This window comes from Saimiri boliviensis, chromosome 16, assembly GCF_048565385.1.
Source record: "Saimiri boliviensis isolate mSaiBol1 chromosome 16, mSaiBol1.pri, whole genome shotgun sequence".
In the NCBI taxonomy this organism is placed as follows: Eukaryota; Metazoa; Chordata; class Mammalia; order Primates; family Cebidae; genus Saimiri; species Saimiri boliviensis.
The window spans coordinates 77,750,414-77,775,473 of record NC_133464.1 but is presented as its reverse complement, the minus strand read 5'-3'; positions in this window follow the sequence as shown (position 1 = coordinate 77,775,473).

Here is a 25,060-nt window from a genome sequence, read left to right as displayed (position 1 = left end):
TTTTTGAGGGGGTCCAGGATCTGGTATAAAATAGGACCCTTAATTTTGTGGGATCTGTTTTGCCTTCTAGCTGTGCCTGCGTGTTAGGCCCTAGACAACACATGCTTTCCTGACGCTGTTCCTCCAATGGCTCCACCCTGAAGCCAGTAATCCAATTTAAAAACTGGCAAATGAAAAAATCTTAGAAGTAATCTTCTATCTGTGTATTTATATGTGTTGTGTTTAACATAAAAAGCTTTAATTGGTTTAAAAATAATATGTGCTTAAATCAAATATTTTGTCAGAAAAGTAAAAAGTAATGCATTTTAGTTCATGTGACAAGTAATCTTTGGAAATAAAAACAGCTTTAAAGATTATTGGTAAAATGTAAATATTTGGTCTAAATTAGGCAGGTGAGATATCAAGTTTACTAAATGATTTAAGGTTGTAAACTGCTTCTTTGACTTTTGAAAATTGTCCAGTTTATCTTGAAGCCATTAGATTCTACATAAGGCCTGGGGATATGTGGAGTTAGCCACACCACCACCCCCGCCCCTCCCCGCCAGCTAGGCTGGAAAAAGTCAAACCTTACGTGCACTTATGTCTGGACATAATTAAAATTCCTTACTTAACAGGTTTTTAACCAAAAATTAAAGTTACTAAGAATTAACATTGTAACATGTAAAAGAGACTACTGAAAAAATAGTTCTAAGTGCGAAGTATGTAAAGAACATAGAATATACTTTTGGTGAAAGAATACAGGAAATCATAGGAATGTTTAGGGGGATCTGTTTTGCCTAGTTTAGAGGGGTAAAGAATTGTTTTAAGTTAGGATAAAGGTGAAGGTTTCAATAAATTGTGGATGGTTTGTGAAAAATTAATCTTGTAAAAATTCTGTGTGTGAACACTGGCCAAAGTTAAAGTGGTATTAGTTGGTTTTTCTGTATATTAAACATTGAAACAAAGGCACAAACAGGTTTTTCATAGAGCATGAATCTGCTCTTTCACAAAAATTGTAAAGGATTATAAAAGTTTTATAAGAATCTTACATAAACATTGGATAGATTAATCCAAAATTTTTTTAATTGGGTTTAACATTAATAGTACACTGATGTAAAGGTGAAATTTGGCTTATTTGGTGTAAAAATCATACAGGAGGCATTGTTAAATAAGAGATGGGGTTTGGCTTTCTTTGGGCTGTATTTGTATAAATATGGTATTGGAATGTGTTCCAAAATAATAGGAAACTCCTATAATTCTGATGACTTGGTGTATGTTATCAGTAATAATTGTTACATAAAATCATTGTGTCCCATAGAGGTAACCAAATTTCTTTGTCATTCATGTTTTTGACTGTGGCTACCCCAAGATATTTTGTCATTCACAGGCAGTTATCTTGTTTTGGTCCTCTTCAAATAGTTGTTTTAAAATCAGCTATAGGAATTTGACACGTGCTCTTGAAGGCAGGTTTCTAGTAACTTTGGAGATGTGACATTAGAATAGAGAAAAAAAAAAACTTTCAGGACTCTTACAGAGAGCTGAAATAGTCATAAATATCAAGCAGAATAAAAATTGACTGAATGGACTGAACTAATAGAAGATTGAAGTAATCTTTTATTTTTGCTTAAATTGTCACTAATCTTTTGTTTTGTTTCTCAGAATTAAAAAAAAAACTTTTCTTTTAAGCTATTTAGAGCTTTTAACAATTAAGTAAAGTATACTACTATGAACAAAATTTGGAGCATATTTGTTTCTCTCAGAATTTGGAAACTAGTTGTGTGTGTTCTTAATTTATGGCAATATAGTATTTACATAAGTGCAATAATAATCTGTTTTCTTTTGCAACAGGACACAATTGGAGAAACTGGTTGTTTTACAAAGGCTTTGACTGGAATGGCACACTTTCTTTAAAGGAATTAACTTGTATTACAGAGCCAATAAAAGCCCCTGGGAAAACTGGCCTCATACCTTGTCTGCACAGCTGCTGTGCATAGTTCCTGACCTGTGGTTTAAGTAAAGAATGTCACTTTCTGACAGGTCCAGGAGCCCCAGGTTATCTTGAGACCTCAAGAGGAGAGGAATTTATTCAATTCATAGGTATTTTAGGGTAAAAATCCATGGCTGGGCTCAGCTTTATAAAAGTCTTATGTGAAATTCCTTCATGAAACAAAGTTCCATCAGAGCTAATTACAAAAGCCTATGTAAAAAAAAAATTATTCTTGCTGCACTTTATACAAATAATCAGGCCAAGTAGAAAACTAAGGTTTATTTTTACAAACAAATCAGTTCTATTATGATTTGTCTTTAGTAAAAATGAGAGACTGGAAGGAGAAAAAAATATGTTTCAGGAAATATGGTACAGCTGTTATTAGTCTCATCAGTGGTGTTTAAGTTTGTTTCTGAAATTTAGCCACTAATTCCTGTGAGCCAACCAGTGATCTCTGTCTGCAGCTCAGAAGAAACAAGAGGGATGGGTAATGTAAAAATCTGGATCAGTATTCTAATTCTGGGTATATAATGGAATCGACTAACAAGCCCATATCAGCCTGGTTCCAAAAATTGCCCAACGCAAGGAAAGCCTTCTTATTTAGTTTACTTGGGATAATTTTACTTATTTTGCTTTACACTTGTGGAATATATTGATGTACCTTTTGTATAGGAATGCAGGATAATCCTACCAAATATTTTCTTAAGTTAAACTCTTACTATTCTTTCAGATAACACCTTTGTCAGGACTCGAGTTATGAATGACCCTCACCATACTGACACTCTCTGACTGAGTCCTCTCTCCCTCAAATACAAGAGACCCTAATAGTTAGGCAGGAATATCTTTGTGCCTATTCAGCCTGAAGATGTTACAGAAGATGGATCTTTATCCCTCTGCAAGCCTTAAGATTAAGGGTTCTCTTAGAAAAGCAAAGAGAAAAATGTCAGAACCAGAGCAACTCCATCTTTAATTGGGGCTGGGTAAAATAAGACTGAGATCTACTGGGCTGCATTCCCAGACAGTTAGGCATTCTAAGTCATAGGATGAGATAAGAGGGTGGCACAAGATACAGGTCATAAAGACCTTGTTGATAAAACAGGTTGCAGTAAAGAAGTAGGCCCAAACCCACCAAAACCAAGATGGTGATGAGTGACCTCTGGTCATCCTCAATGCTAAATTCCCACCAGCACCATGACAGTTTACTAATGCCATGGCAAGGTCAAGAAGTTACCCTATATGGTCTAAAAAGGGGAGGCATGAATAATCCACCTTTTGTTTTGCATAAAAATAAAAAAAAAAAACACAAAAAAATGGGAAGGAGTGGCCATTCTTTTATTCCTTTATATTCTTAATAAACTTGCTTTCACTTTATGGATTAGTCTTGAACTTTTTCTTGCACGAGATCCAAGAATCCTCTCTTGGGGTCTGGATAGGAACCCTGTGGTAACAATCTGACTAAAACTAGGGAATTTATGTAGCAGGGAAGGTGGGAAAATAGGGACTAGGGAAGGTAAGGAAGCCATCATGATGGATGAGGGATCTGGTCCTTGTTGGAGGGTTGGTTTACTGAGGAAAGAACTCAGGTGAGAGACAAATGTAAGTTTCAAGTTTTAAGACAAAGGAGAGTCAATTTCTATGTTTATTTATTTTTAATGTAAATATCAGTTCTATAGGGCAATTGGGCAAGTTTCAATTCCTGGTCAGAGGACTTTGGGTGCAGGCTCCTGGAAGCCTGCCCTGGAGTAAACCCTTTCCAGAGTGGGCAGAGGCCTCAACCAGTCATGAAAGATGCCACTCAACTCCCTTGGAGTGTCTTCTCATTCGAAGGTTCCTCAAGGGATGGGGCTACAAGAAAGTGACTGCAAGACTGAAACTGGTTAGACTGAGTGACATCTTTATTTATTTATTTATTTATTTATTTATTTTTGAGACAAAGCTTTGCTCTGTCACCCAGACTGGAGTGCAATAGAATGATCTCTGCTCACCACAATCTCTGCCTCCTGGGTTCAAGCGATTCTCCTGCCTCAGGCTCCAGAGTAGCTGGGATTACAGGTGTGTATGCCACCACGCCCAGCTAATTTTTTTGTATTTTTAGTTGAGATGGGGTTTCACCACGTTGGCCAGGCTGGTCTCGAACTCCTGACCTTGTGATCCACCTGCCTCAGCCTCCCAAAGTGTTGGGATTACAGGCGTGAGCCACCGCACCCAGCTGACTGACATCTTAAGGCTGAGTGTTTAAGATATATCCCCCAAAACACATGTCACTATTCTCATTCAGCATTGCCCTGTTAGTGAATAAATTAATAAATTTTGCTGCTCAAAATTCAATCCACACCTATTTCTCTAAACCTAAGTGGTCAGATTTTTACTTTGTGGTTTCTAAATCCTCCAGTTTTCTCACTAAACTGTTATGGACTGAACTGTGCCCTTCCTAATTGATATGATGAAGTCCTAAACCCCACTACCTCAGAATGTGATTTTATTTGGAGACAGAGCCCTTAAAAAGGTGATCATGTTAAAAAAAGGAGGCTTTTAGAGTAGGCCCTATACCATCCTGCCTGGCATCTTTATGAAAAGAGTCTCCTCTTAGGACACAGAGAGAAACCAGATATGTGTGTGCACAGAGGAAAGACCACATGAGGACCCAGTGAGAGGACGTCCATCTGCAAGCCAAAGAGAACTTAGGATGGATGCAATGACCCCAGGCCCTTTCCCTCCGGCATTTTACTTTGCCTAATGGCTCTGAACTTGTATATAGTAGAGGTGCACTCCTGACTTCAGGTGCACCCAGCTATGCATCATTCATTTGTTCCTTCACCACCTAGTATATTCCTGCTTTCTTAAAAGAGCTTAACTTTTCTAAACATCATGTAAGTCAAAAGCTAGATTAACAAACGCAAAACAAGTCTTTTTTGTTATCATGATTTTTTCCCCCAAGGCTGTTCACTCCATTCTTTCATTTGCTGTGTCTGTTCTTGGTTAAAAACATCACTAACCCTAGCCTGTAAAACTCCTACAGGGAAGATAACATGCAAACTTTCTTCAGCTATCAGAGGGGAATAAATGAACTTCAAGTACAAGAGGCAACTGTCCGAAAGTCACAAAGCTAAAGTCATGAGCTTGTGATTCCTGGTTCTGTGTTTGACCTGTATGCATTGATTTGTTCATTCAGCACTCACTAAGTGATGTGTCAGGGTCACCTCCAGAGTAGGGGAACCGCTTCTCATAGCTGAGCAAGGACAGAACCAATATTTTAGGCCAAAAAGGGTGGCAAAAAATCAACAATGCTTTAATGACTTGAAAGACACCTAAGTGTGGTCTAAACACACAAAGTAAGTGCTGAAGTTTTCCCCAATCATCAGTTAGATTAGGTTTGTAAGTGTATTCAAGAATTCATAAAGAAAAATGTTTAATATCAGATGATAATGTTGCTATCTTTCTAGATGAAAACAAAGTGAAGTCTGTGATTGTAAGTGCTTGGAGGTGAACCAAAATAAGTGAGTTATATTCAGCTTGGATATCAGAGGGGTTGTGCTTAGGAGGGCATCTTTTTATTATTATTATTTTGAGACAGAGTCTCGCTCTGTCACCCTGGAGTGCAGTGGTGTGATCTCAGCTCTCTGCAACCTCCACCTCCTGGGTTCAAGTGATTATCCTGCCTCAGCCTCCTGAGTTACTGGGATTACAGGTGCATGCCACTACGCCCAACTAATTGTTCATTTTTAGTACAGATGGGGTTTCAACATGTTGGCCAGACTGGTGGTCTTGAACTCCTGACCCCAAGTGATCCACCCGCCTTGGCCTCCCGAAGAGCTGGGATTACTGGCGTGAGCCACTATGCCCAGCCAATGTCAAGTTTCTCCTGGAGGAACACACCCAGACAGTGAAGGGAATTTTCCAGAAGAAAATGTATCCAGGCATTCCCGAGGACCCGGGTTGCTCCCCGGTGGTGATTTAGGCAACTGTTCCCTTACAGAACATCGGAAGCAATTCTCGGCACTTTTTGACAACTGTTTAGAAATAGAGAAAGATGTACTGTTATCCCGCACCAAATGCTTTGTTAAGGAAAAAATCAGAGACTGGAGTAATTAAATTCAGCTGCCATAAATCAAAGAATAATAATCTACCAAATTCCCTCCTGAACACTCAGAGGGTAAAAGCAATTCTTAGCCAAGCTCTGTTCGTAGTTCAACATTACCTCCATGGATCCATGCTCTTAGGACCAGGCAACACTCAGGAAGGCAGCTGCTAATGGAGCAGCATCTGTCTACCCAGAAATTACAGGGCATCCTATTCTTGTTTGCTGATCCCTTAAGCACCAGTTTAAAAATTGATTGTAACTCATCAAATCACATTTTACCTTGCTCTTCATAAACAGAAGAGATCGTGTTCTTGTTCTCTGTTTATCGGATGGATATGGCAAAACTAAACCACTTTATTAATTCCCCACAAACATTAAACAGGCACAAAACTTAAATATCAAAATACAAAGTTCTGTTTCTTTTCTATGTGTATCATAGCTGTTGGCTGAGACAGAAGAATGGTTGTCTATTTTGTAAATGAAACGTATAAAATGATGATATTTCCAAACCCTTCGTCATATTGAGCTCCTTCTTTCTCACTCTCTGTTAATTCTTTTTCTTCTAAACATAGATTTTGGAGCAATCCTTCACACCTTTGCTTTCTGGTACAAGTCAGGTTGTGATACAGACAGAAGAGTTTCCTCCCTGCCTGCCTGCCTGCCTTTAGTCCTCCTGTCTTTCCTTCCTTATTTCCTTTAAAAACCTTTTTTCTTCATTTGTTGCACAGTTTCTTTTCTCTAGTTTCATTCCATAGGAAGAAGTACTAGTTAGAACAGCTCTCAGAGCCCGAGAGGGCATCCCTGGGAATCAAAACCTACACTGTGCCTTAAACACTGGCAGTGCTTCACCTGGCCCCACACTCTTTGCTTTGTTTTCTTACCCTTTATAGAGGCTGGTCATAGTTCTGCCTCTCAGCCTGCAGGGTCTTCCAGCTGTGGTCACTTGTCCTCACTCCCAGCTGCCTTTAACAGCTCTGTCAATTGTCCTGCCTTCAGTTTCTTCCTTATTCCTCATCCTTGCATCGTAGTTCGTCTCTAAATGGAAAGAGGAAAAGTGATGCTATCCACAGGCAGCTCTGCAGAAAGAACATTTTTTTTTTATTGGCTTAGGTTGGGGAAGGGGATTAAGAGACAGGGGACGTCGAAAGTGCTGACTAAAACTAAGTTTTAAATTTCCTGGTGGCATTTTCTTTCTCTTGCTTGCTATGCTGGGTAGTCATGGATTTCCGCGTCTTTAAACACTGTGAGTTGTTGATTCATTTGAAACTGTACTGTATTTCACAGCCTAAGCCTTGCATCCGCAGAATGATCTGAGAGATGACTACCTGAGAAGTCTTGGTGTTGAAGTTGTCCTTTGGAATTACAGGTTCCCGGGCTGACGGCTTTGGTTTTAGCACATGCAACAGCTAAGGGTCTTATTACAAAGGCGAAGCTATGCAGACCATCTAGGAGAGCTTGTCGGTTGACATATGATTTGCTGAAATGCAATCACCCAAACGTCAGGAGTGGATTGCTTTGTATTCCTACTGGCACTCGGGGAACTTGCTTTGACATTTCAAAAATCTGCATTGCTGGTGTGGGGTGAGGGATAGGGTTATAAAATGTGCTGACACCTTCTCACTGAAGCAGCGAGTATCTGGCAGCTCATTTTTTTGCTTGTACACATCTCCTCTTTGGCTTTGGATACAGGACATGCCACGTGACTTTCATCACTTCTGGAAGCCACAGCCACACTGGCAGGATGACCTGGTGAATTCTGGTCCCCTGTCTGTCTAGCATACAACAAGGGTCTTCTTCTCTCTAGGGATACCCCCTGAGTCTCCTGGGCCTGCCTCAGGACTCACAGCCTCTCAGAAGCCTCTGCTATGGCAGGATCCAGGATGGAGGTCCAAGTTGAACCAAAATCACTGAGTGCCAGGAAGCCACTTGTTTTTTCGGAAGAGTGACAGCCCAGTGTTCAGGTTGGGGCATGAGGCCAGAGGCATAGAGTCCATGAGTCTATCTGGGAGTTCTGGGGGTCACAAAGGGAGGCTTAGGGTGTGTTGGGTATAATTTTCCTCAAGGAAGTAATCTATATTGTGTGTCTGCTTGGTGGACCAAACTGTATGCATTCACTGTGCCATCCTTTGGCAACCAGGGAGCCTAAGCAATGACATTCCAATTGCCTTGTGGCTTGTTAGGGGCCCATAGCCAGGGGACTGCATGTGATTCTTATTAGGACTCAAAATGTCTCCAACTTTACACAGCTTCCCTGGACTGAATGACCTCCCTCAAAACTGTCTGGATGCCAAGTCAGTAAGACACATGTTAAGAAAGCAAAGTCAACTGGATGTGGTGGCTCACATCTGTTAATCCCAGCAGTTTAGGAGGCCAAGGCAGCAGATCATCTGAGCTCAGGAGTTCGAGACCAGCCTGGGCAAAATGGGATAACCCCATCTCTACAGAATAAAAAATTTTTAAATTAGCCTAGTGTGGTAGCACCCACCTATAGTCCCAGCTACACGAGAGGCTGAGGTGGAAGGATCGCTTGGACCCAGGAGGTCAAGGCTGCAGTGAGCTGTGATCATGCCACTGCACTCCAGTATGGGAAACATGAGACCTTGTCTCAAAAAAAAAAAAAAAAAAAAAAAAGGTCACTGTGCCCTACCATCTGCCATTGCCTCACTTGCCTTAAGTTCTCTGTAAACATTCCAAAAGGTTCAAGTCACTAGAATACAAACTCCATGAAGACACACCTCATTTGCCACTTCACTGCGGTATTTCTAGGATGTAGCCCAGTGCCTGGTTTACAGTAGTTGCCAAATAAATATGTTTTCATTCAACCAGCATCTGTTAAATGCCTATTGTGGACCAAGCGTGTGTATTCACTAAAGATTCAGTGAGGAGCAAAACCAGGCTCAGTCCCTCCCTTCATGGAGCTTGCAGTTTAGTGAATGTTGAGTGAAAGAACAAATTTGTGCAGAAAATGCCCCAGGAAATCATGGCCATCGCAAGGGTAGAAATCATGCATGAGTCAGTGAAGTCCATATTCACTCAGTTTTCCATTCATTCAGTGCATATTTATCAAGCACTTGCATAGCTCACTGGATAGGCACAGATGCTACAAACATGAATAAAACATGATTCCTAGCTTCAAGAATCTCATGAAGTGGCAAAGAAATAAATCACTGAGGAAACAATAACCATACAATGTGACAGATGATATAATAAAGTATAAAATGCTGGGGTAGCACAGAGACGGGAACTGCCAACTTTTCCAGAATATCACACAGGATATTAAAAGATTTCTAGAACTGAGGACAAGTTGAGAAAAGGCAATCTAGATGCAGGGAAAGGGGAAAAGCAGCAGCAAAGTCTGGAAGCATGAGAAGCTTGTTTGGAAGGACTGTGGAATGGCTGGGGGGCTAGAACATTGGGTACAGAAGGAAAATGAGGTTAGAAATTTTAAATTAGAGCTTGAAAGCCAAGCTAAGGTATTGTCTTAGGCTTCTTGTGATGCCATAACAAAATACCATAGACTGGGGAGCTTAAATAACAGAAATTTATTTAGCCCAGTTCTGGAGGCTGGCAGTTCAAGATCAGGTGCCGGCATATTTGGGTTCTGGTGAGGGCTCTCTTCCTGGCTTGCAGACAGCTACCTTCTTGCTGTGTCCTCACATGGCTCTCTGGTGAGCAAGCTCTCTGGTGTCTCTCCTTACAAGGGCACTAATCCCATCATGAGGGCCCCGCCTTCATGACCTCACCTAACCCTAATCACCTCCCAAAGACCCCCATCTCCAAGTACTATCATATTGGAGGTTAGAACTTCAACATGTGAACTTGAGGGGACAGAAGCATTCAATCCATAACAGATGTGTAAACCTCATTCTGTAGGAGGGGAGGTTACGGAAGAAGGAACCCAGACCTAAGTGATCACAATTGTGGAGGGACAGGGTGTGCATGGGGATGGGGTTACCTGGCAGCCCAGGCTTGTGGGGAGGACATGGAACTGACCTTTCTTTTCCAACAGCCTCACAATGCATCTTTCTCAGCTGCATTCAGGCAGAAGGGGCATCTTAGGTGATTGTGGATAAGTCCCCAAGGGGCGCTCTATGGCAAGGGAGAAAGAACATGTTTACAGGCCCAAGAGAAGCCAGGTCTTTTCACATAATAACCATCCTACAATGAGGGTGGTGAAAAGATATGGAAATGGTCAAGGACTGTTTGAACTCTGTAGCACTTTGAAGACAAAATGTTCTTCAAAAGTCTATTTTGGTTTTGTATCTTTCCTGAGGTATATATAATATTCCATTAAATACATTTCTTAAAAGCCAATTTAGAGGTAAATATTCACATACATCTCTTTATTTACCTGTTCCTATTCTACCACAGGATAATTTGAAAAGCTACAGTGACAGAAATCAGAATCTGGAAGAAAGAATGGTGTAGCTTGTGTTTGTTTTTATTCCAAGAAGTGGAGAGTAGCTTTCACTTGGCTTTTTTTTTTTTTTTTTTGAGATGGAGTCTCACCCTGTCACCAGGCTGGAATGAAGTGGCATAGTGTCAGCTCACCGAAACCTCCACCTCCCAGGTTCAAGCCATTCTCCTGCCTCAGCCTCCTGAGTAGCTGGGACTACAGGTGCCCACCACCATGCTCAGCTAATCTTTGTATTTTTAGTAGATATGGGGTTTCACCATGTTGGCCAGGATGGTCTCGATCTCTTGACCTCGTGATCCACCTGCCTCAGCCTCTCAAAGTGCTGGGATTACAGGTGTGAGCCACTGTACCTGCCCACTTGGCTATTTTAAAAATATTTTTGATTACTTGCAAACTTCTGCATGCTTACCAACCTATAACCACTGAAAAAATAATAAGTTCACCTTGCACAGGTCCCCTTTCATAGGTCTTTGGACCTAACATAAGGTCTTAACACATGTCAGGTGCTCAATGAACACTTACCAAATTAACAACCAATAATTTGCCACACCAGCCCCTCTGTCCCTGCTGGATGCGCATCTCGATCTGACCCTGTCCTGCAGGAACCGTTATACAGCAGCTACCATCATGGTGCGTTAACTATCCCATCATATCTAGATATGTTCTTTCTTTTAATTTAGATGTGATGTTCTGAAGGGCACATGTCAGCATGGCAAGATCATGAGTACCATTCTTTTCAAGTTCAAGAATTTGTAAAAAAGCTAAAATCATTTTCCCAATTCCGATCAAATCAATCAGTCATGTAAGAAGCCCTTTGAATTAGTCAAAAGAAGAAAGCAACATTTTAATTCTACTGTGAGTATTCCATGCATAGAAGTAAAGGAAGAGTTTGGAAGCCTGCATTTTTCTTGTAATGAATTATTGCTTTCCTTGAATTGACCTGGTGTTTTAGTATAAGTTTATAAGCTTAGTAAGTTTAAGATGTTTCTTCACTGGGTTGAAAGGAGTCAGTGCCAGGGTGAAATCTGAACTCTTGCTGATGGTACTTTTCAACCTTTCTGCCAGATCCGTCATCCACAAGGTGGTTTCTAAAAGATCTCATTTGATGTCTGGGGCTGGAGTTAGGGAATTTGCAGGGAGCATGGTGCAGTAGAAGTGGGGAAAGAAGGGTACCAAGAGGCATTCGGGAGATTAACCTGGCATCTGTATCCCAACGTTAGTTAAAGGGGAACTGACATATTGATTCGATGTCCCTTTAATGAGGTAGCAGCCTTGGAAAATTTATCCTCCCCTTTTATCTCATTAGTTTGGAGCTGATGGAAAAGTGTCTGCTGTCATCCTCCCTTGACTGCACTGTGCGCCTGTGGAGGAGAGACGGGGCATACATAGGCAGGAAACATCCACCTAGCCTCCTCCTAGCCTCAGTCCCAGGCCAAAGATGTAGCCTCCATTGATTTATGAATTATCTGAAGTAAAATGAATTAGTCTGCTCAGGCTGCCATAACAAAACACCACAAACTGAGTGGCTTGACAGCCAGACATTTATTTTCTGTTAGCTCTGGAGGCTGGAAGTCCTAGAGGAGGGTTCAAGCATGGTTAGGCTCTGGTGAGGGCTCTCTTCCTGGTTTGCAGATGGCTGCCTTCAGGCCGTGCCCTCCCAAATGGACAGCCAGTGAGCTCTCCCAAGTCTCTTCTTACATGGACACTAATCCTATAGGGTCGGGGCCCCACCCTCATGATCTCATCTAACCATAATTACCTCCCTTGTGTCCCTATCTCCAAATACCATCACAGTGGGGATTAGGGCTTCAACATATGAATTGGGGGCAGGGGAATGGGAAATAAGATTCAGTCTATTGCATGAAGTTACCTTACTTTCATGAAATTTAATAACATCAAAGACATTTGTACTTACAGAAATCAGCTTAACTGATGAAGGCAGTAACTTTGGTAAGAAGCTGTGTTATCATGAGAGTCATGTCTTGGTAGAACAGTTCAGGACTAGGGGGTCGGAGGGAAGAGGCCTGGTGTGTGTGGGATGTAGAGACCAGCTTAGCCTGACTTACTGCTCAGAGGGACTCTGTCCTTGTTCCAGTAGGGTTGTCTTATCTCCTAGCTTAGATTCCTTAGGCAGGTGCTAGGACGAGTTTAAATTTATCCTGCAAGTTCTTAGTATATTTCTGAGTAGGCTATACACTCCTGTGATGTGTTTGGTGGGAGACATTCCAGGCCTCAGTGTCCAAGGCCAATTGCCCTGGAATTGTTTCTTATGGAAATACAGAGGCAGCACTTACTTTGATTAAGATGACCTAGCAAGGACTAAGGAGACCTAGGAATCTTAGCAATAAGCTTTGCCTGATCGTATGTATAGGATTTACTCACTTGTCTCTATCCTTCCAGGGACCTTTGGGCAGAGAAGCCCCTGCGGTATTTTCACTCCTGCCTCCTGGAGCTACCCGCGAGTCCCCCATGAAGTTTTGGCAGATCTCCAGAGCATGCCTGCTCACCCTGGAAGAGAGATGTTTCTGCTGGGCACAGGGGAGGAGGAACAGGAGGATGTGATGGAGGAAAAGGCTCGTGCTGAGGCTGGTGCTGGCACATTCGTCTCACCTGTGCTTACTCTGTAGCTCACAGGCAGATAACCACAGAATATAAAGCGCAGCTTAAAAGAGTCAAGGCATGATCTGGAGAAATAAGTAAATACAGGAACGAAAGTACGTTCCTTCCATCCCAAGATTCATGCTGCTGATTGGGACCAGGAGGACTTGTTGCCACCTGTGGGAGGCTTGGAGTTGACCTTCCAGCTTTGCCCTCCTTTTGACCAAACAAAAGGCTGTTGCCCCTGACCTCGGAACACAAGCAGACACTGCACCATACACAACCCACAGTCACATCTGAGAAAGCCAGACCGGGGACATTCAACTGCAGCACACACCTCACTGTTGTGAGATGTGTTTAAAAGCAGGGCTTCCTAACCAGGGAAAGGCAGAAACGGTCGGTTTAATGACCAATTCTGGGAAAGTCAAAGTTGAAGCAAGAGATTTTGAGAGGGCCCTGGTCAATGCAGTCTTGATTTAGAACTCTGTGAAATATATGGATTTCCAAGAAATGCCTGCCCTTTAATAAATTGAAAAGAAGGTCATTTCATGAGCTACTGCTCACCAGCTATGTCACAACTCAAGGCAGAACACCTGCTCTGCCAGCAAAAGCATGCATCGTAGGTTTTTCCTTCGGAGACTCCTAGAATACTGATCACACAGGATAACCTAGTCACTGACTCCTGCTTAGAGCTGCAAACATGTTCCAAATAAGAAACAAAGAAACAGCGCAAGCACAGACCAGAAAAAGCTTGTCTTGTCAAAACCTGCATCTCCATGATCTTGTTCCCAGACACGTTCCCAAGATTATCAAGGGGTGCTCTGGCTGCTCCCGGAAGACTCAGAATGTGTCGACGCGGCACAGTGGGTGATTTAGAAATACAATAATTTTAGCTTGCATTTGATATGGAGAAACAATTTTGATAGATCTACAACTTACAAAATAAAAGTACAGGGAGAGGAGAGGTGGGAAGAGGGGAAAGAAAAGAATAAAAGGGTGTGGTGGGGGTGCTGATGTGAATAAAATCCCTGTTAGGATGGCTGTGAGCTACAGCAGATCTAGGGAGAAACCTGCCCACAAGTTCAAATTTCAGGATGAGGGAGGAAAGGGGGTAAACTGGGAGGCAGAGGAGGGAAAGAAACAGGAAGGGCAGAGGGAGAAGGAGGAGGGATGGAGGAGGAATCAGGGAAAAAGGATACCCAGTTCAAACAACTCAGAATAGTTAGATGATGCTTGCTCCCCAGGCACACAAGAGGGTGAGCAAAGGCTTCGCACATGGCCTTCATCTCGTATAAGAAAGCCATAGGGTATTTTTGTTTATGATTCTGTCCAATTGGACTATGGATACCTGAGGAACTGTCTATAAATTATTTCCAAGAAAAATACATAGGAAAAAAAGAATCTGAGCCCTTCTATAGTGTATCTGGGCCAGTCAATGGGAAGTTATAAACTTACAGAATAAAATGTTTGTAGCTAGGGCTTCCTGAGTTCCACTCCCAAGTTACCCTGATTAGCTTGTGCCCTCCCTCAGCAGTCACGTCCACTGAGTTAGCTATTGAATGAGGAGTGGGATTTGATGATCTCTACGTCTCTTTCCAGCTCTAAAAATGTCAGGTTTCTCTGAATGTCTATTTTGAAAAAGCAGAATGTTGATTGAATTCTGGATGCCAGTAGCAATTCTGCCGGGATACCAGAGATCAAACACAACCACAACAACAATCAGTTGACTGGATGCAGAAAATCACTCACCTGGAAAATATCACATATGAGTTGGTAGTTTGAAAATCAAGTCGAAGCTCAGGGGAAAAGGCTCTTGTTGTCTAATGGATTCAATCAGCCTGAATCTTGTTCCGACACAGAAAATCTATGCAACTGACAGGAGGCCCTTGTTCCCCATTACCAATGTGATCATGGGTTCCTGTTGCCATATCTGTTCCATCTCCCAGCCTGAAGAGACTGCTAATCTTCTCTCTCTAGAAGATTCTGTCCTTGAAGCTGAGCTGAAAGAAGGCATACACAAACAGAATGCGTTCTGCAAAACAGGTTAGTCTGAAAGAATCACCCAAGTCAAAGAGCGGGTCCTCCTGAAATTATGCAGCCTTTCTTGGCAGAGGCATCCCAAGCCACCCTGTCATCTGCAAGAGTCACTGTCCCTTAGCCAACCCCACCATCCCATCCTGTTAATATAACTGAGATCACAACTCCAAACCCACACGTTGAATGTCCTTCTGCAGGATTGAGGCTACTCGAAGGCTCCCCCAGTTTCACTTGGTCATCACATACTACCAAGGCCGCCTCAGTTCTTCCCCCCAAGCTCCGTGGCTGATGTTCCTTCTCCCAGTGCCATTTAAGGCAGGACTGCCTCACTGTTCCTCCTCAGGAGCTCTGTGCAGGCACTCTGGCCTCTTGAGAGCGTGGGGTGGAGGGCGGGCCCCGAGGCTCCCAAAGCTGTGGAAACCTGGTGTACCACAGAGACCCCGTGTGCCTGCCTGGTCTGCAGATGCTGTGATGTGGTGGGTTCTACAGAGAAGCAGGGCAAATTAGTGCTTCTCTCTAGCTCTGTGGGTTATTTTCTTCCCTGGGTCCCACACTGGCCTTCTTGGGTCACAATCCCTGTGGTGTTTGAATAACGACAAAACCCCCTAACAATGCATTTCTCAGAATGGAGACCCATGACCGTATATATTTAAAGGCAAGAAACCATTAAAAAATGATGCATACATCCTGTAAACATTTTATTTCAATTTGCAACATTAAGATATATGTTCATTCGCCAACCTTTTAATATAGGGCCAAGGCTGTTTCTTCAACTGAGAGATGAGTTCAACATGGTCTTCTGTGATGCATTATATATGATTTTCAATTTCCACTTCTTAAAAGTAGAGTAAGAATTTAGTGATATTTGCAAAGCAATACGAGTGCAGTGTCCTTGCAGATTTTACAATTTCTCCCACACTTTAACAGTGGCTTCACGTATCCTCAATTCAGTATCACCCTTCAGCTAGTCTTCTCAAAGTCTTCATCTTAGCTTTCACAAAGTTTTCATTCATTATATTTCACAGGAATTTCATGAATTTTCATTTTGTTTAAATAAATGTATCAGCACAATGAAGTGCACAACAGACACAAACAGGTGTGAGCACATGGGTGCTAGGCACACAGCTCCATCCCTCGCCTGCTGGAGCAGAAGCGCACCGGCCACTTTCGCCACCTTCCAGACACAAGCATTCAGAGGGCTGTGGGCATTTGGCAGGGTGTTGACAGAGAGCCAGCTAATCCATCAACTCACCTAAGAGAGTGTCTACTGCAGTGATCCTGTGAGCAATGGATTCCCTAGAAATAAAATCAACACTTTCCCTGAGCAGCCAAGCTGCAGGACCAAGGACAGGGAGAGAGAACTTGGGAGGGAAGAAGGCGAGGGCCCTGTGGTCAGCCCACTCATGTCAGCTCTACAAGATGCCTCACGTACATTGTCTTAGTGGGACCCAGTTTCTCAAATAGCACACACCTTACTCGACATCAAAAAAGTGCTGGGAGCCGGGCGCGGTGGCTCAAGCCTGTAATCCCAGCACTTTGGGAGGCTGAGGCGGGTGGATCACGAGGTCGAGAGATCGAGACCATCCTGGTCAACATGGTGAAACCCCATCTCTACTAAAAATATAAAAAACTAGCTGGGTGTGGTGGCGCATGCCTGTAATCCCAGCTACTCAGGAGGCTGAGGCAGGAGAATTGCCTGAACCCAGGAGGCGGAGGTTGCGGTGAGCCGAGTTCGCGCCATTGCACTCCAGCCTGGGTAACAAGAGCGAAACTCCGTCTCAAAAAAAAAAAAAAAAAAAAGTGCTGGAGCGCTGTCCTATCTAATTGTGTGATATCTCACAGAGTTAGATGGGAAATCACTAAATACCGTTGTTAGTTCTCACAGCGTCCCTGGAGATGTTCTATTTGTTATCTCCACTTAGGAGGCTTAGGGAGGACATGTAATTTGCCCAAACTTAGATCACGAATATGTGACAAGGCAGGAATAGGGTCCCACTTCTCTTTCTGCCACCCCACAGTGATAAGGCCTTGGAGAAGGGCTTTTACATGAGCATACAAAGGAAGGGGTATTGCTTGCAAATGCTCTGAACACTTTGAAGCTATGGACAACCAGTAGATATTTGTCTTGTTTTGTTTTGTTTTGTTTTGTTTCTTTGAGATGGAGTTTCGATCTTGTTGCCCAGGCTGGAGTGCAATGGTGCGGTCTCAGCTCACTGCAACCTCCGACTCCCGGGTTTAAGCAATTCTCCTACCTCAGCCTCCCAAGTAGCTGGGATTATAGGCATGTGCCACCACGCCTCACTAATTTTATATTTTTAGTAGAGACAGTGTGTCTCCATGTTTGTCAGGCTGGTCTTGAACTGCTGACCTCAGGTGATCTGCCTGCCTCAGCCTCCCAAAGTGCTGGGATTTCAGGCATCGTGAGCCCCCACGCCTGGCCAACAATCGGCAGATTGCTGTGGAATCAGCATGTCTTCACAAAATGCAAGCCAGGTGATGCTGCTGGTGTTAACTAGCAAAGATTCGCAGAGGCTGGGTCAGCTTACACAGAAAGAGGGAGAGAGGGGGCCGGGATGAGGCGCTTCCCAGGCTGTGCAGAATGAAGTGAGGCATGGAGAGGCAGACTGGAAATATCTCCAGAGAAATGGTGCCAGAGTGACCCAAGGGGATGTGTGTGGAGCAAATGGGGTAGACACCTCTGAGTGCTCAAAGAGAAGGAAGCACTGATTGAGCAGAAATTGTAGGTCAGGCAAGAGGAACCAGAGAACAGGCAGACAACAGTGCCACCGAGACCAACTATGCTCCAGGAAAGGGTGATTGACAACTGCTACCCCCGGTAAATCAAGAGCATTCAGATTTGGTCTCGAGGTTTTTGTTGAAAATTATTGGTGAATATTTCCAAGGAAAGATTGTTCAACATTTCCCTCTACAATATTTGGTGGCCAGCACTCAGTGCCAGGCACTGTGCTGTGATACAGCCACGGATAGAAAGGACTCTGTGTGCTGAAGGAGCGGCACACCACTGGCCATCCTCTGCCAGGAGGAGTGCAAAGCATAGTGGGGGCGCTCAGTTGGGAGGTTAGCAGAGTGCCTTCCCAGAGGGAGAGAACTTATGCTGAGACCTGAGATGAGTAGGATGTGGCCATATGAAAGGAAGCCTTAAGAGAAGGCTGGGTACGGTGGCTCATGCCTGTAATCCCAGCACTTTGGGAAGCCAGGGCGGGTGGATCACCTTAGGTCATGAGTTCCAGACCAGCCTGGTTAACATGGTGAAACCCTGTTTCTACTAAAAATACAAAAAATTTTCTGGGCGTGGTGGTGCACGCCTGTAATCCCAGCTACTTGGGAGGCTTAGGCAGGAGACGGAGGTTGCAGTGAGCTGAGATCCCGCCATTGCCCTCCAGCTTGGACAACAAGAGGGAACTCCGTTTCAAAAAAAAAAAAAAAGAGACAGAAGAAAAAGCCGCTACCATGTGGATGAACCTTGAGGGCCTTATGCTAATGAAATAAGCCAATTATAGAAAGACGAAGATTGATTCCACGCGCAGGAGGCACCTAGCGTATTCCAGTTCATAGAGACAGAAAGTAGGATGGTGGTTGCCAGGGGCTGGGGAGAGGGAAATGGCTCATTATTGTTTCATGGGTGTAGAGTTTTAGTTTTGCAAGATGAAAAGCACTCTGGAAATGGATGGTGGTGTGCTTGCATGCCAATGTGAAGGCACTTCCTGCTATGCAACTGTGCACTTAAAAGTGGTTAAGATGGTAAATTCACGTTATGTGTGTTTTACTATGATTTTTTTTTTTTTTTTTTTTTTAGACAGAGTCTCACACTGTCGCCAGGCTGGAGTGCAGTAGTACAATCTCAGCTCACTGCAACCTCCGCCTCCTGGGTTCAAGCAGTTCTCCTTCCTCCACCTCCTGACAAGCTGGGATTACAGGCGCCTACCACCACGCCCAGCTAGTTTTTTGTATTTTTCGGAGAGATGGGATTTCACCATGTTGGCCAGGCTGGTCTCGAACTCCTGACCTCGTGATTTGCCCTCCTCACCTCCCAAAGTGCTGGGATTACAGGTGTGAGCCACCGTACCCGGCCATTTTGCCGCAATTAAAGAGAGAGACAGGAGAGCCTGAGGCAAGGCCACTAGGCAAAAGAGAGGGGATGTTCTGGAAATTTCTAGTAGTTCAGCGTGGTTGGCACAGAGTTGGGGGTGGCAGAGGCAAGAACAAGACGATGAAGGGAAAGGGTTTGAGGAGTGGGAGCAATGCCTTTCTGAGGGGTTTAGATACACCCAGGAGGAAGGAAGGAGTGGATGACAGAGGACCAAGTACAAGGGACCGACAGAAATATGTTTTTGCTGAGGGAAAATGTGCAGTGGCCATGCTCCGCCTCGGGTCTTTGCTTTAAGCAGGGGAAGCAGGGGGCCCGCAGGTGCCCAAGGAATCTGCACCCTGTTCTTACCTGGTTCTTTCCCGCCAGGCTGCCGGGGGGCAGAGCAAGCCCTCCCAGAGAGCGCCTGTGCCAGGGTGGCCCAGCATTTAGCACACCTTCCAGTACCACGAGGTCGTCTGCCTGTCCGCTCTTGGGGAGAAGCTGGATTTGTCTGTTACTGGCTCGGACTTGTTTAATTTAAATTTTCTTGGGAAGAAGAAGAAAGTGAAGCTGCCCAGAAGGAGCCCTGATACCTAAAGCAATTTCCTTGTCTGAGTTCTAAAGAGACCCAGCTGCTATTTTCTTTTCTTGGCAAATTTTCCCTGTGCAATCAAAAGGTCTGACTGAGATTAAGCTTTGGCAGACAGGAGCAAAGAAGAACAAAATAAGGAATGATTTCGGCCACTGTGGGCTTCTTCCCAAAACAATTAGAGCTTGAATTTAAGCGAACAAATCGGATTTGAGGTTTTTCTTCCTTGGAGGCCATAGTTTCATTGAGCAAAGAGCGCAGGGCTGATGAGTCGGTGGCGCTCGGAGCAGCTCTGCCACAGCTCCCAAATGCCACCTGCCGCCTCTGCTGATAGGCGGGCTGAGGACAGTGGGAGAGAATCGCAAGCTGTTGGTGAAAAACACTGGCAGATCTGAACATTTGCTTTGTGCCAGGCAGGCCTTGCTTAAGAGCTTAGATGTATTTGCATTTATTCCTAATAACATCCCTGGGACTAGATACTGTTAGCTTCTTATTTTCCCAACCAGGAAACTGAGGCTCCCAGAAGTTAAGTGACTCACCAGTGGTTAACAGTGAAATGACCCAGGAGAATCCAGAGCCCGCGCACTTAGCTACCAACAATGCTGACTCAAGAGTGGAGGGAAATCGGCTCTGGGAATAAAATTAGGAGGCCAGTTGCCCTCTTCTTTCCAAGGATGGTCCCAGAGCTGCCACTTTAAAGCTATAAGTGAGCAACCTCAGAGATCACAACAGCGAAAGAAAAGGAAGATGAGTAGGATCTTATAGGTGAGATCTATAAGAATAGATGAGCTCTTACTGCGCTGATCTCTTCACCAACGCCATGGAATCCTCACAGCAGGCTAGAAAGGGAACATCCCATTTCACAGATGAGAATGTTGGTCCCCAGAGAGATGAAGGTTTTGCCCAAAGTCACACAAACAAAATAATGCAAACGTTTGTTTGTTCCCAAACACTGAGCTGTCAACCTTCACCTGTAATTCAAAGCCATCGCTTTGCAAATGGAGATCACAAGGGCAGAGAGCCCATAACTGCAAAGCTAGGCAGTCTCTTGGCCCCTCCTGCAGTCAACACTCCAATACCCACTTCCTGCTCTCTGGTCCGCCCATGACCAGTACCCCTCCTGAAGCAGGGCAAAAGGACCCTGCCCTGGCCATGCCCCTACCTAACCACACCTGCTTCTCCAGGTCGTGGAACCGGGAAATCCCATGCCCAGATGGCCCCAAGTCCATGTTCAGAGCCTGTGCTGCCTCCTCCCACATCCATCCATCTGAAGAAGGGCCACACAGCCCCAGGCCCAGAAAAGCAGATAAGGGACAGTGTTTGTTGAGGTGCAGACCTATTTTGGGGTGGGGGTGTTCATACATATGTACATTAAAGCCCCCACAGTGCAGAAAGAAGCTGGGGTGGAGGGAGAAGGAGGAAAGTGAGAGGCTGAGAGCCAGAAGCTGGCTCTCCCCACATTGCTGCAATTGCCATGGAGCTATGAGTACTCAGAATTCAACATCCACACTGGCCATCTGGGGCCTTAGGGAGTTGACGGGGTAGGAGGACAGAACATTCAGCATCTGCTAAATGTTGACTGGAGAGTTTGTCAACTTTCTAATGCATGTTTAAACACTGTACCTCTATTTGGCTGGGGATGGTGGCTCACACCTGTAATCCCAGGACTTTGGGAGGCCAAGGCAGGTGGATCACCTGAGGTTGGGAGTTCGAGACCAGCCTGACCAACATGGAGAAACCCCGTCTCTACTAAAAATACAAAAATAGACAGGGTGGTGGCACACACCTGTAGTCCCAGCTACTCAGGAGGCTGAAGCAGGAGAATCGCTTGAACCAGGGAAACAGAGGTTGTGGTGAGCCGAGATCACACCACTGCACTCCAACCTGGGCAACAGGAGTAAAACTGGGTCTCAAAAAAAAAAAAAAAAAAAAAAAAAAAAAAAAAAAAAAAAAAAACTGTACCTGTTTGTGTTAGGCCTTGCTGTGGGCCTTGAACATCAGAAGGGTGAGCCTGTCTCTGCCTTCTTTTTCACGGCTCAGCTTCCTCTAATCCCACACTTCGAGGCCCCTGTGACCTCACTCCCTGTTGACAAACCACCCCTTGCAAAGAATGCTGCATTCTCATTTTCACTGGGCATTTCAGCACGTGTCTGTGTTTCCAGCAGTCAGCAGGGAGATGTTGCCCCTTCCTGGGAAGGTTCCCTGATTGCATCCCAGCATTTTTCCAACTCCACCAGCCAGGAGTCGAGCTGTTAGCACATCCAGCTGGGTGCTTGTAGAGACGCTGCTCTTCAGTGAGGACCCGCGGTTGCCCGTGAGGGAGCCCCAAGCTACACAAACTTAGGCAAAATGAAATGTATTGGCTCATAGGACTGTGGGAAAAGCCATCACCAGGGGCTTAACCTCATCCATGTGCTTGAACACCCCCACCCCAGCTGACATGTCCAATATAGGTCTGCACCCCAGCAAACACTGGCCCATCTCGTCTTTCCATCTCGTGCACCCATGTCCCCTCGAGCGCACTCTCTTCTCTGCAGGCCAGTTCTCCCCTCTTGCAGACAGCATGGCCACAGCAGCTGCCAGGTTTCACCGGCAGCTTTTGCTCCACAGACAGATTTTTGATTTCTCTTGGGTTCCAAGTCCCACACTGAAGCTTGCTGGCATATCTCTGGTCAGTACTTACTTTGGTCCAGCCAACTGAGGGCTGGGGGCTGGTCCCCACAAAAATGGTTGCTCCATGGAGCCACAGGGATGAGAAAGCCCAGCCACTGCTGGGAGAGGAGCGGGATGCCGGGACACAGGCAGTATGTGTGTGACTCGTACATCTCCTGAGGCGAGACCGCTGGTTTCCATTGCCATAAGACTGTCGGACTGCCTATCTGCTTTACTGCCTGACTTCTTTTTCCTCTCTCTTTTCCTTTCCCTACTTTTCTTCTTCCCTTCCCTCCTTCCCTCCCTTCCTTCCTTGCTTCCTTCCCTCCTCCCTTCTTTTCCTCCTCCTTCCCCCTTTTTTTTTTTTTTTTCTGATACAGGGTCTTGCTCTGTCTCCCAGGCTGGAATGCAGTGGCACAATCTTGACTCACTGCAACCTCTGCCTCCTGGGTTCAAGGGATTCTCCTGCCTCAGCCTCCTAAGTATCTGGGACTACAGGTGCCCACCACCATGCCTGGCTAATTTTTTGTATTTTTAGTAGATAAAGGGTTTTACCGAGTTAGCCAGGGTGGTCTTGATCTCCTGACCTCGTGACCGTCAGTCTTAGCCTCCCAAAATGCTGAAATTACAGGCATGAGCCACCGTGCCGGGCCCCTTCCTTCCTTCTTCCCCTCCTCTCTTCCTTTCTCCTTCCTGACCTGGATTTGAATTCTGAGTTTTCTCTTTCCCAAGCTCCAGAGGCATAGAGGAGACAGGGCCCCAGCTCTGCCATGCTTGCTGACGGTTCTGACATCTTTCTTTCGCCCCTAAGCTTTTATTTCCTCAGCTGTTGCTTTGGGGCATTTTCCCCTCACAGTTTTTCCCCCTCTGATGCTGAGCCTTTGAGCCTCCTAAACAATCTGCCTCGCTAGTCCAGACCCCTTTTTCACCCTGCTTTTTATAAAGCTTTCAATGGTGGCTTTCTCTCTCTACTTAATGAAGTGTTCCTTTTTCATCCTTGATTTTGGACTGCCGCAGTTCAGTCTCGGGGTCATGGCCTGTCTACTCAGTACTATTTTAAGTGGAGAGATCTGTGTTAAGGCTGGTTCTCTGAGAGCAGTGTTCCCTCCATTAACTAATCCCTCGAGGACATAATGCCATCACAGGAAGCCAGCAGCGTTCAAAACCAAACCCACCTCTATAAATCACGCCAGGCAGGGTTCCAGGTACCTCCAGATGCAGCTTCCAACTGGTCCAGCCTGGATGGAAGAAAATGGAGCCAAGTGTGACACGTCTGACTTTTTCTGACCCAGCTCCTCTTCCTGCTCCCTTCCCACTCCCCCCTGCCTCCGTAGCCAGCATCCTGCTTTCCCGTCTCCCTTGCGTCCATCACAGCAGGGGAAGGGACAACTGTAACCATTACCCTCAGCTCCCTTCACTACAGTGGGGGCATGTCAGACAGGGGAGAGGTTCCCTGCAGAAATGAGTTTGGGAAATGCTGGATTAAAGACAGTTCAGTGGGTCTGTTTACCTCAGTACTCTTCTGAGCTCTTAATGCTGTCAAGCACCTGGTAAATCCCCAGGAAAGGAAGAATTTCCCAAACTTACTTGACCAAGGAGCCTCTTATTGAAGGTGCATCTATGGGATGAGTGTTCCAAGCAATATCCCTTGAGAAATGCGGTCCGAACTGCAGCTCACCTGCATGAGGTGCTCGTTCGTTCAGCCTCGTGTACGTTGTCTTCTGTCTAATCGTCAACTTCTTTTGTTTTAAGTTGCTGAAGAGCTTCCACCCCCCTATCTTTCAATTTTCCCTCCTAACACTCCTGTGAGACAAATGCTATTCCTCAGAACTTACAGATGAAGAACTGGAGCTCAAAAGAGTCTCTTTGTCCCAGGTCTTACCTCTGAGAAGCCCAGAACCTGGCTGGGCAACTGTGATGACTCTTGGTGAGCATAAAGGAAACTGAGGCACAGAGAGGTAACCTGTTCCAGGTTGCAAGTAAGCCAGATGTTTCTGGTTCCCTGGATCTGTCCTCTCTCACTCTCTATAAAGGAAAGCATGAGGCTTGTCGGCCAGCCGGCAGGGAGGATGGGACTGGAAAGTCGTCGGAAGAGGGGACCGGAGGGATTCAGCATGCTGATGTCTGGCATTGGAACAGGGGTCCCAAGAGATTCTGAATCTGCCCTGCCATTAACCGCTTCTCCCGGTGAGATCCCAGAGGAAGACATGTAACGAGGAACAATGGAAAATGGAACCAAGACACCATTTTATTGAGAGCTGGAACACCTAGTAATCCCCCAAAGCTGGAGGTTATCTTAGGCTCAGAGCCTGAGCAGGGTCATTCCCTCCTCCTTACCCAAATCTACAAGAGGCTGAAGACCCTGGTATGAGGGACCCAACCCACTCATAAATGATGTCTAGTCGGGATCCTGGTCTCTAATCAGTGGCACTTGAGGAATGGAGCTGCCTTCTCTCCTCCCGTCTAGGACAACTCAGAGTAGCACTGCTTGGCCAACTCTCAGGCAAAAGTTTGTTTGCTTTTCTAGGATGCTTTGGTAGAAGGTAGGGGCCCATCAAGGATGGCCCAGTGCTTCTCTGCTCCAGTGCTCAGATGAGGCTGGCTACAGCTTCTAGAAGCTTGGTCAGGTC